At 35.6% G+C, this 12,267-nt stretch overlaps 1 long non-coding RNA gene across 3 annotated transcripts; it reads right to left on the bottom strand.

The window, feature by feature from the left end:
- Positions 1-2,855: 2,855 nt before the first annotated feature.
- Positions 2,856-6,556, bottom strand: LOC140884908 (uncharacterized). Of its 3 annotated transcripts, XR_012150758.1 has the most exons (9): positions 6,211-6,556; positions 5,258-5,795; positions 5,103-5,190; positions 4,468-4,847; positions 4,118-4,277; positions 3,874-4,006; positions 3,581-3,642; positions 3,182-3,264; positions 2,856-2,890 (listed from the first exon to the last, which is right to left on the bottom strand). It is a non-coding gene; the product is annotated as an uncharacterized lncRNA (long non-coding RNA). The 3 variants fall into 3 exon arrangements; XR_012150759.1 differs by lacking the exon at positions 4,468-4,847; XR_012150757.1 differs by having other exon boundaries at positions 4,118-4,847.
- Between the last annotated feature and the right edge of the window lie 5,711 nt (positions 6,557-12,267).

A 12,267-nucleotide genomic window follows, 5' to 3' on the forward strand; every position in this document is an offset into this window, starting at 1 on the left:
GTAATATTGTTTAACTCGAAAAAGATTTAGAAATATGAGAGCAATCAAAATTTCTATAATAAAATATGATCTTCCCAAGTGTATTGAAATACGCTCGCCTCGTCCTCTTGATCATGAAATGGCCCTTATAAGTGGGAAAATAAGTTTTTAGGTCCAATAAATTTACGTCCTTTGAGTTTTGGTCCATTAACTTTTTCGATGTGGATTTTGGTACATTAACTTTGCATATTTCGTGTTTTTTGGTCCAACTACATATGCGTCAGCTTGTGATTGATCCACGTCATTATTTTGGACCAATCAAAAATTAACACGTATGCCGTTGGACCAAAAAATAATAAAATGCAAAGTTAGAGTACCAAAACTCATATCAGAAAAGAGAATGAACCAAAACCAAAACATGGATAACTTAATGGACCAAAAAACTTATTTTTCTCTTATAAATTGTAGCCCTATCTTGGGGGTGATGTGTTCTTTATCAGACCCTGTGTGCAGCATCAACACAACCCATATGGTTCATGTTCCATATATGGCCAAAGGATTTTAAAACTGTCAAATTTTTCATCAGTGATACGCTGACATTAATGCAATCCATATATCTTGAACTGAATTATTGATTTTTTTTAGTGATTGCACTGATTGATTGAACATGAATATTTTTCACATCACCTATTCACCTTCCTTTATTATTTTGTATCCCCAAGTTGATTATTTATTGTTTGCGGATAATTGTGCTGTGTTTAATTTTACTCAAATGTTGAAACAAAACCCCATCCGCGTTTCGAAGTAATGTACCTAATGAAGGAGTGAAAGTACAGTCCAAACATACAAATATGTGTTTTGGGAGATTGGTCAGCCTAAAAATATTTTTTTTTTCATTATTAATGATGATCTAAATAGGATAATCGTCTCCCAAAATTGATTTTTAAGACTGTTTTATGAAAGAGTTTTGATATGCTGCGCACCTATCATGCTCACCATGAGATGACACTAAATGAAATAGAAACTCGACTTATGACATGATTTTACTTTTTCTTGAACACAATGATGAAATTTAATGATTTGATTTATTTTTGTTATTTTTCTTAAAATTTTAATAATCAAAATAATCAAAAATAATAATTATTTTGAAAACGTAACTATGACGATAAAGTTGAAATAAGTCCAAAAAATTAATATATATTTTTAAATTTATAGAGCAAATATTTCGGTAGCTTTCAATAATTACGTTTTGTTTTCATGAGTATCACAATATAGATTTATGACATGAATTAAATATTAGCAGTTAATTTAACTATTGAATGCATAATAAATCACATTGGATGCACAATTCAAAACATCCAATGATTGAATGTCTTATCATGTTGGACACATTAGGTGAAACTATATATATAAATAAATATATATATATATATATATATTAATTTGTTTATTTAACGTGCATTGAGATACGAATATCTCCATAATGACATTATATATTCTTCATTTTGGCATAAACCGGCGTTGATTTGTTTTTGGATTTTACCCAAAAAGTTTAATTTGATTTATTTTTGGATTTAACAAAAAGTATAATATAAATATATAGATATCATTTCATCTTATTAACTTGATTTTTCAATGTATGACTTTAATTGCATTCCCAACAATCCTTTTCCCAAACAAAAACCTCAAATATTCTCATGGTCCGAGCCTTTTCTCAAACCCATCAGTCCATTCGCTCCATTTGGAGGATCATACACTCCTACACCGCACGCGAGATCACTCCTCTCCATTACGTTGAGACCACACATCTTACATCAAATACTTGGAGCACCAACCACCTCGAGTGTTTATCACTAATTTATTGAGAGTCCTCACCTCCTTCTTCTAAGTATCCAATTCCATTCATATGATTCGATCTAGCTACACCATTACTCTGATACCACTTGTTATGCGATTGAACCCAGATATCTCTACAACAATATATATAAGATATATTGTCCAATTTGAGCACAAGCTTGCATGAATTTGTTTTGGGAATTTGCTCATAAGACCTCATATCAATGAATCGGAGATATCATCCATTTTATTACCTATAATTAGTCAATCTTTGTTGGAAATTTTGGAATGATAGACACTTTTTTTGTGAAGAGCATGGACCTAATTTAACCAGACGACGATATGTTTTTTCTCGAAGCCATGATATCATAATATCTTTGTTATGTGTAGTTAGCTTGCATGTAAGGGATTTTTTTATCGTGTTTAGGGTGTTTATATTTATATGTTGGTACGATAAACAAAAAAGTATTTATGTGGATTAGAACTAAATTTGCGCTCTAAATTTATTGTAAAGATATTATTATTTGTTTCGATTTTCATAAATGAAATTGAAATGCTTTGTTTAGTCACTACAACAAAAACGGAAAATGACAACGGATAAAATCCGTTGTCGTATGGGTCTCAAAACCATTGTACTTTTGGGTGTTGTCAAAAGTATAACCAACGACAACGGATTTTATCCGTTGTCGTAGCTTTCAAAAGACAACGGATTTTATCTGTTGTTGTTGCCTTGAAAAGACAACGGTTTTTATCCGTTGTCATATATCAAATTTTTAACAACACCAAAAATTACAACAGTTTTAAAATGACAAAGACAACGGATTTTATCCGTTGTGGTTGCTCAAATAAAAAACAAAAAAAATTATATTTAATATATAAATTTTCAATATTATACATAAAACAAAATTTAAAATTTCTAAAATAAAATTTAATATACAATTTTTCAATATTACAAATCAATATTCTAATTCTAAATCAATCTACACTAGAAAATACATAGATCGAGTTATGAACTAATTTATATAAATTAACTTGAAACACTCCTTCAATAGATCGAGTTATCCACCATTATCTCCTGCAACAATTCAAAACAAGATCTAAAGGTTGAAAATGTTTGAAGAGATTAGCAGAAAACCACCACGTGCTATGCAAAAAAATCTAAAGGTTGAAAAGGTTTGAAGAGATTAACTTCGAATATGTCTTTCTCGACGTAATAAAAACCACCTCGTGTTGTGTAACAAAATCTAAAGGTAGAAAAGGAATAAATTTCACAACATACAAAAAAAATAATGTGTCACGAGTTTTATAGCAGGAGGAAAAAATTCAAAGCTTATGAATTAAAGATGATATTGATCAAATGTCATACCCACTGTGTACCAGATGCATATGTATTTTGGCAAGGGCATAAGCTATAGCTGGGAGGATTGCCTCAACTTCTTCATCACTGACCTGTAAAGCAGAAACTTGCCCATTTAATTATAAATTACTGAGTTATACTAGATCACTCATGGGATGAATTCAAATCTGGTAGTGGCCCAATATCAGAAATACGATATTTTTAAAAATTAAAACTAAATTAAATGCTATAACATATGACAGTAACTACTGAATTTTTTATGCCCACACGTGATGTTGCATAATCCATGTAATTTAAATGTAAGATACTCGTAAATTTTCTTTATTAAAATAGAATTGATAGAATCCCTTTTAGGGTCTTAATCTATAATCCATGTAAATATAGAATACGAATAAATCTTTTTGTAACCTGAAAATATGGCCGGACGTGAGAAGAAGGTTCCAAGCAAGCAAATCCACCAACAAGGGAATCTGGAAAAATAAGGAAAAAAATGAATTATACTAATAAAAAATCCTGAAGGAATTTTCCAATCTTTTAATAGTCAAGTATCTAGTTTGGCTTCATCGATCACTCATTTTATATCTCTATATGCATGATGCATCACCTCTCTCCTCCAACTGGCTCATATACAAGAAATACATAATTGAATGTAACATAATATTTTGGAGATTGAAAGCCTCGAGGAAAATAAATAATCTTACATTTCCTTCACTAGCTGTTTTATAATGAAATCCTTCGTGTGGGCAGTAACTTTATCAACCTTAGTTGCACAGAAATAGTAATGGAGTCTTTTTCTTGATAACAGTTGTCTTGGTCAAAATCTCATGTAGGTACCTTAGCATAAACAAATAATAACTTTAGACATTAAGATTCAACCTTTTAAGTGGTTCACATCCACGAGGTTGTGTATGCATGAGTACACAAACAAATAAAACTGTCACATACTCTGAAGCAGCACGGATATTAGGCAAGAAATCGACAACATCCACCACAAATACTACACTAGCTGCCTGAGGCAAGAACTCATATAATTTGGGTTGAAGCGGTGAATGGTCAGGAACATCAACAACATGAATAGGCTTTATTTTTCCTTTATGCCGAGCAACTGAAATATGTTTCATAGGGATTAAATATCTCAGTTTTACAGGAAAAAACATGATGACAAATCCACACTCCAAATTACATTATCCAAACAGTAAGTTCACATAATATTAGTATTACCTTATTTCATATTAAGATTCAAAATTACTATATATTCAAACACCTCATATGTACAGATATTAAACAGTATTTACCTTAGTCCTTTATGAATGTAGAACAAAAGTTCCTTCATTTGGTTCTGGCAAATCTATACAATCAACTATTCCAAGAAAAGATAAAAATCCCCCGTGAGCACATTGGAAATTTCATCCGAAGGTTGTCGAAAATATTGTTCGAAACACACAAAAATCACTTCTTGCTCTGTTACCAATTCTCCCTGTAGTTTATTTTGAACCTAACTTGACAAAAATAAATACAAAATTCCATGTTTTAGCATATACATGGGGTGAAAGCCCACAAAGACATGTCATTACTATCATATATGAAGTGTACTCTCAACCCTCTGCCTTTGACGCTTTTGTTCTTTCAAGTGCTTTATGTCACAGTACTGTACAATCATGGACATAAGACCAACCTAACAAAAGAAAAAAAATACAGAAACTATGGATTACAACATAATACAATGTCAAAATAAATAAAGTGCGTTTAGAAAAAAAAAAAATTATGAAAAATTATCATCGTTTAAACCATCGAAACATCATTTATAATTTGATGCTCAAATATAAGCAACCATTGAGCATATTGTAATCACCTGCTCTATCATAAGACCTTCAACTAAGCATAGTTTTTCAACTATATTAGTTGCTAGTTTGGAAAGTAAACCATGTACCTGAAATTTTATCGACAAGTGAATGAGCTTTTTCAGCAAGCTTTAGAACAATATGTGTACCTCTCCAAGGATTTTATCGATTTTCATCCTATGTATGAAATACATGTAAGTAATGAACCAACATTCAGACATAAAAGATTCATTATAAAACCGACCTTATTATATTCCTCCAGCAAGCAATTCCTCATCCCAAGCAACCAACCATTTTTTAGTCTTTTCAAGTATCTATCTTCTATTGAAAGCTTCCTCTTTGAAGCATTCCAATCAGCCGGAGGGTGTTTGAAGCAATTTCTCAAGTATATCGTTGCAATTACTTAAAGGAAGAAAAGAAAAAAGATAACTAAGATCACTTATCTGATTTTGACAAATTTTATACAAGTCCTTTAGTCTGAAGAGGTTCATTCAGGTGAAAGGTTTTAAAGAACAGCTGGAAAAAGAACCATAGTGAAAGTATGGATAAACACTAGATCATACCAGCTCCTATGTGTATTCAAATGTGGAAGCATCAGATGAGAAAAATACAAATGGCTACCTTGACATCTCCCGGTACATTATTCTATATATTATAATCGAATAAGCTAGATGCTAAGCTATATCATTTGAAAGCCAAGCAGAGCTCCAAAGATTTCTCTCCGAAAGTCAGAGGCCAAAAAACATCCAAACTTCTGTTGAGCAGTCCATATCGAGCAATCACTACAAAAGAATGGTTAAAGAGCCATTAAAATTATATCGGCTAAGGGTAGACTAATATCTCTATAAAATAAAAATCCATGTTAAAAATCATAAATCTCTTGGAAAGTTTGATTCTCTTGATCTCCTTGTGGAGAAATTAGGTCATTCCCTATTGATAGGGAATTCCTCCACAGACAAAATAACAAACTAAACATTCCAAAAGAAAATTCAGCTGACAGGAAATATTACTCAAAACATCTCCTCGTGTTATGTTACATAAATCAATCGAAAAAATGGACAATATTCGTATCGTTCACATCAAGACGCACAAAAATCATACAGTTTTGGGGTTAAAAAAGGCAAAAAAGGAAACAGACACAACCACAAGACAAAAATGAAACACATCAGTCATATAGCGTAAGAATACACCACATACCTCGTCCGGCGATAGAGAAGAGGAGGCGCCACATATGAGAAGGGAAGAGAGGGCGTGGGTGTGGGAACGTCGCCTGAATTTGGCCGGAGCTGGCCGAGGAGACGGGTTGGAGCGCATTCTGCTGTTGCCTAACCCCATCAGAGATTCTCCTCTTCTCTCAACCCAGAGAGAACAACTGTATATAATTTTTTTGATCCAAGCTGTAAACTCGAGATTGAAGACACGATTGGACTTGCTAAAGTTTGGGATAGCTGCAAGGATGTCGGACGACCAGTTTTCGGCGATCGATCGGCACCGGAGAAGAGCTGGGTTGAAGGGGGCAACGGGTTGGGGGCTAGGGATTGGTTTTTTTTTCTCGTTCCTTCACTTAATAAGCCTCAAGCATATAGTAGTAGGTTATTATGTAATATGTATATTTTTTAATTTTAAAAATAAAAATTAATATAAAATAACAACGACAACGGATTACAAAAAAAGTGTTGTCTTAGACTCCAAAAAGCACGCACATAGACAACGGTTAATTAAAACCGTTGTCGTAGGTCATGAAAAACCCGCTCATAGACAACGATTTTTAAAAACCGTTGTCTTTGACATATATAAGACAACGGTTTTTTAAAGACCGTTGTCGTTTTTAATTAAAATATGGCCAACGACAACGAATTTTGTAAAAACCGTTGTTAAGACCAAGCGACAACAGTTTAGATACAAAACCGTTGTCTTTTTAGTGTGGTTAATTAACATATTTGTTGTAGTGAGTTCTCATTTTAATTTCTTTGTTTAGTCGTTTGAACTTATGTTACATTAGAATTATATAAGGTTATCGACAACCAACATTGTGTGCTATCAATATCATTTTCGCGACGTGCACATGTGTGCTTTCAATAATTTATTCGCAACTTGCACATGTGTTCTATCAAAAATCTTTATGCGACGTGCGATATTATGTTGTCAATACTATTTTCGCAACGTGTTGTTGATGTGAGTTTCTGCAGCTTGCATTGCGTGTTGTTTCAAAAACTTATAGGTTTACAGCGCGCTTCGCCAGCTGTGGATAACAAATTGTGAAAAACTCATGTGTATTATTGTCGGCAAATGTGCATATGTTGTTCGAAAAGTCTAACTTGGCAGGTGCAATAAATGTGGCAAATTCATTCTTGAATTTGCTGCTTGTGTTCAAATTGCATGTTCAGATGAGGGATCAGCTCTATAAATAGAGCTCTTCCCTCGGCATTTCAAAATCATCTCTCAGCCTCAAGTTCTTTTCTTTAGTCTTGAGTTTTCTTCTCCTATATTTCTATATATATTTGTGAGATAGGTTTTTTCCTGTATAAGAGAGTGAGTGTCTCTTTGGAAATACAGAGAGATGTTGTAATTCTCCAAATATTATAGTGAAATATTTTGGTCTTGCCCGTGTTTTTTTACCCTAATAATATTTGGAGGTTTTTCACGTAAATCTTGGTGTCTATTTTATTCTTCAATTTCCATAGTTTTTATTTCGTGATGCTGCACCTGGGATCAACAAGTGGTATCAGAGCCTTGACATAAAATTTCTTAAAATTCTGAGTATGCTCTATGGTTGCAGCTGTGACTGATCTTCCACATCAGAAAAGATTTTTTGAAGATTTTATAAGACAAGATTCTTGTATTCAAGATGTCGGCAAAATACGAGATAGAAAAGTTCAATGGAAGCAATTTTTTGTTGTGAAAATTGAAGGTGCAAGCAATTCTAACAAATGAGCGTTGCTTGACAGCTATTGGAGATAGACCGACGGACGTCACGGACGATCAAAAGTGGAACGTGATGAATCACAATGTTTTGCCAATTTGCACTTGGCTATAGCGGATGAAGTTTTGTCAAGTATCTCTGAAATAAAAAGCGCAAAAGTTATTTGGGATACTCTAGCAAAACTGTACGAGGTCAAGTCACTGCACAACAAAATTTTCCTAAAGAGAAAGCTTTATACTCTTCGGATGGCGGAATCCTCATCGATGACCGACCATATCAACACATTGAATACTCTATTTTCTCGGCTCAAGTCTATGGGGCATAAAATAGAGGAAAAAGAACGTGCGGAGCTTCTACTTCAAAGTCTACCAGATTCATACGATCAGCTCATCATCAATGTTACCAACAATGTTCTTTCGGATAATTTAAATTTTGACGACGTCTTAACTGCGTTTCTTGGAGAAGAGAGTCGTCGAAGGAACAAGGAAGATAGGTTGGCAACGTCAAAGCAAGCAGAGGCTTTACCAATGACGAGAGGAAGATTGACGGAGCGTGACTCCAGTGGGAGCCACAGATATGGTAGATCCAAGTCAAGAAGTAAGAAGAATAATATTTACTGCTTTAAATGTGGAGATAAAGGGCACTTCAAGAGAGAGTGTACGAAGAGAATAGAGAAGAGATCTCAAGGAAATGTGGCCAGGACTTCAGGCAGTGGTGAAATATTATTCAGCGAAACAGCAACAGTTGCGGAAGGCAGATACAAATTTTGTGATGCATGGATTATGGATTCAGGAGCGACGTGGCACATGACGTCAAGGAGAATGGTTTGATCAGTATGAACCAGTCTCAGGAGGATCTGTATTCATGGGAAATGATCATGCTTTAGAAATCGCTGGGGTCGGTACCATTAAAATCAAAATGTTTGATGGTACTATTCGCACCATACAGGAGGTACGACATGTGAAGGGTCTGACAAATAATCTTTTGTCTTTGGGGCAATTGGATGATATTGGGTGCAAAACTCGTATCGAGAAAGAGATCATGAAGATTGTGAAAGGCGCGCTTGTGGTTATGAAGGAGAAAAAGGTTGCTGCAAATCTGTATGTATTGTTGGGGGAAACACACAAAGAGGCGGAACTAGTTGTTGTATCAATTAGTTCGGGAGAAGAATCAACAGTGTTGTGGTATAGAAAGCTTGGGCATATGCCAGAACAAGGAATGAAGATTCTCTCAGAACGGAAGCTGTTGTCGGGGCTTGCAAAAGTTACTCTACCCTTTTGTGAGCATTGTGTTACCATTAAACAACACAGATTAAAGTTTGGCACATCTACTGCCAAAAGCAAAGGAATATTGGAGCTGATTCATTCTGATGTTTGGCAAGAACCTGTGGTATCCCTAGGAGGAGCGAGATACTTTGTCTCGTTTATTGATAATTTCTCTAGGAGATGTTGGGTGTATCCAATCAAGAAGAAGTCGGATGTTTTTGAAGTCTTCAAAGTTTTCAAAGCGCGGGTTGAACTTGATTCTGACAAGAAAATCGAGTGTTTGAGGACGGACAATGGAGGAGAATATACCAGTGATGAATTTGATGCATTCTGCCAGCATGAGGGCATCAAACAACAATTCACGACGGCTTACATGACTCAACAGAATGGAGTGGCAATGCGGATGAACAAAACTTTGTTGGACAAAACAAGGGCCATGTTAAGTACTGCGGGTCTAGCAAAGTCATTTTGGGCTGAAGCAGTCACAACTGCTTCTTACATCATCAATCGTTCTCCTTCAGTGGTGATTGATTTGAAGATTCCAATGGAGGTGTGGACTGGCAAGCCAGCTGATTATTCTCGGTTACATACATTTAGAAGTCCGGTGTACGTTATGTACAATGAACAAGAAAGATCGAAGTTGGATTTCAAAATCCAGAAAGTGCATCTTCTTGGGCTATGCTGATGGAGTAAAGAGGTTTCGCTTGTGGGATCCTACTGTCCACAAGCTTATCATCAGCAGGGATGTTATCTTCGAGGAAGATAAAGTGAAGGGAGACAAAGACACATTGAATTCAGAAACTACTATCATTCAGGTGGAAAATAAGACAGACGAAGATCAAGTTTCTTGTGAAGCAGTACCAGAACACGAGGTACAAGAACCAGTTGAGTCAGAGGTTTCCAAAGTGAGACAGTCAACTCGAGAGAGAAGACCACTAGGTTGGCTTTCAGATTATGTCACTGAAAGCAACATTGCATATTATCTATTAACAGAGGATGGTGAGCCATCGAGTTTCCATGAGGCTACTCAAAGCTCGGATGTATCCCTGTGGATGACAGCGATGCAGGAAGAATTGGAAGCATTGGACATGAACAAAACTTGGGATATTGTTACACTACCACGAGGAAGAAAAGCTATCGGTAACAGATGGGTCTATAAGATCAAGCGTGATGGCAATAACCAAGTGGAGTGGTATCGTGCAAGATTGGTTGTCAAAGGGTATGCTCAGAAAGAAGGTATTGACTTCAATGATATATTTTCTCCTGTGGTTTGACTTTCAACAGTCAGAGTAGTATTGGCAATGTGTGTGGTGTTTGACCTACATCTAGAACAACTAGATGTGAAAACTTCATTTCTTCATGGAGATATTGAAGAAGAAATCTATTTGCTCCAGCCATAAGGTTTTGCAGAAAAGGGCAAAGAGAACTTGGTTTGCAGGTTAAACAAATCTCTGTACGGTCTCAAACAGGCGCCGAGGTGTTGGTACAAAATATTTGATTCCTATATCACGAGCCTTGGTTACAACAGACTCAGTGCAGACCCTTGTACGTATTTCAAGAGGTTTGGTGATGATGGTTATATCATTTTGCTGTTGTACGTGGACGACATGTTGGTAGCAGGCCCCAACAAAGATCGGGTCCAAGAATTGAAGGCACAGTTGGCTAGAGAATTTGATATGAAGGACTTGGGACCAGCAAACAAGATTCTAGGGATGCAAGTTCATCGAAACAAAAGCAATAGGAAGATTTGGCTTTCCCAAAATAATTATTTGAAGAAAGTCTTGCATCGCTTCAACATGCAAGATAGTAAGCCAGTTTCAACCCCTCTTCCTATTAACTTCAAGTTATCTTCTGAGATGTGTCCTAACAGTGAATCAGAGAAGATGGAGATGTCTCGATTACCATATGCATCAGCAGTGAGGAGTTTGATGTTTGCCATTTGTACAAGACCAGATATTGCACAAGCAGTGGGAGTAGTCAATCGGTATATGGCGAATCCTGGACAAGAGCATTGGTGTACGGTTAAGGGTACCTCGGATGCTGCATTATGTTTTCGAGGATCAGATTTTACACTCAGGGGCTATGTGGATTCAGATTACGCAGGTGATCCAGATAAAAGAAAATCTACTACAAATTATGTGTTTACAGTTGCAGGAGGTGCAGTCAGCTGGGTTTCAAAACTGCAAACAGTTATGGCATTATCTACAACAGAGGCAGAATACATGACAGCTACTCAAGCTTGCAAGGAGGCAATATGGATTCAAAGGTTATTGGAGGAGCTTGGACACAAACAAGAAAAGATTCCTCTGTTTTGTGACAGTCAGAGTGCCTTGTACATTGCAAGGAATTCAGCTTTTCATTCCAAGACTAAACACATTGGAGTTCAATTTCACTTTGTTCGGAAAGTAGTAGAGGAAGGAAGTGTGGATATGCAAAAAATCCATACGAAGGATAATATTGCTGATATTCTGACTAAGCCAGTGAGTACATAAAAGTTTGAATGGTGTAGATCCTCAAGTGGCTTAGCAGAAACGTAAGCAGCAGGAAAAGACAAGATTGAAAGGATGTGTAGAGATGTGTTTGATTCTCAATCAAATCTCCAAATGGGAGAAATGTCGGCAAATGTGCACATGTTGTTTGAAAAGTCTAACTTGGCAGGTGCAATAAATGTGGCAAATTCATTCTTGAATTTGCTGCTTGTGTTCAAATTGCATGTTCAGACGAGGGATCAGCTCTATAAATAGAGCTTTTCCCTGTATAAGAGAGTGAGTGTCTATTTGGAAACACAGAGAGAGGTTGCAATTCTTCAAATATTATAGTGAAATATTTTGGTCTTGCCCGTGGTTTTTACCCTAATAATCTTTGGGGGTTTTCCACATAAATCTTGGTGTCTATTTTATTCTTCAATTTTCATAGTTTCTATCTCGTGATGCCGCACCTGAGACCAACAATTATCTGTCTGCTTAATATTCGGACTTCGATAATAATATATGGATAAATTGTATGGACGTAGAATGCTATATATGTGTAACATTTTATTGAAGAGCAACGATGACCCCTAAATCT

Source organism: Henckelia pumila, chromosome 2 (assembly GCF_033568475.1).
Source record: "Henckelia pumila isolate YLH828 chromosome 2, ASM3356847v2, whole genome shotgun sequence".
Taxonomy (NCBI): Eukaryota; Viridiplantae; Streptophyta; class Magnoliopsida; order Lamiales; family Gesneriaceae; genus Henckelia; species Henckelia pumila.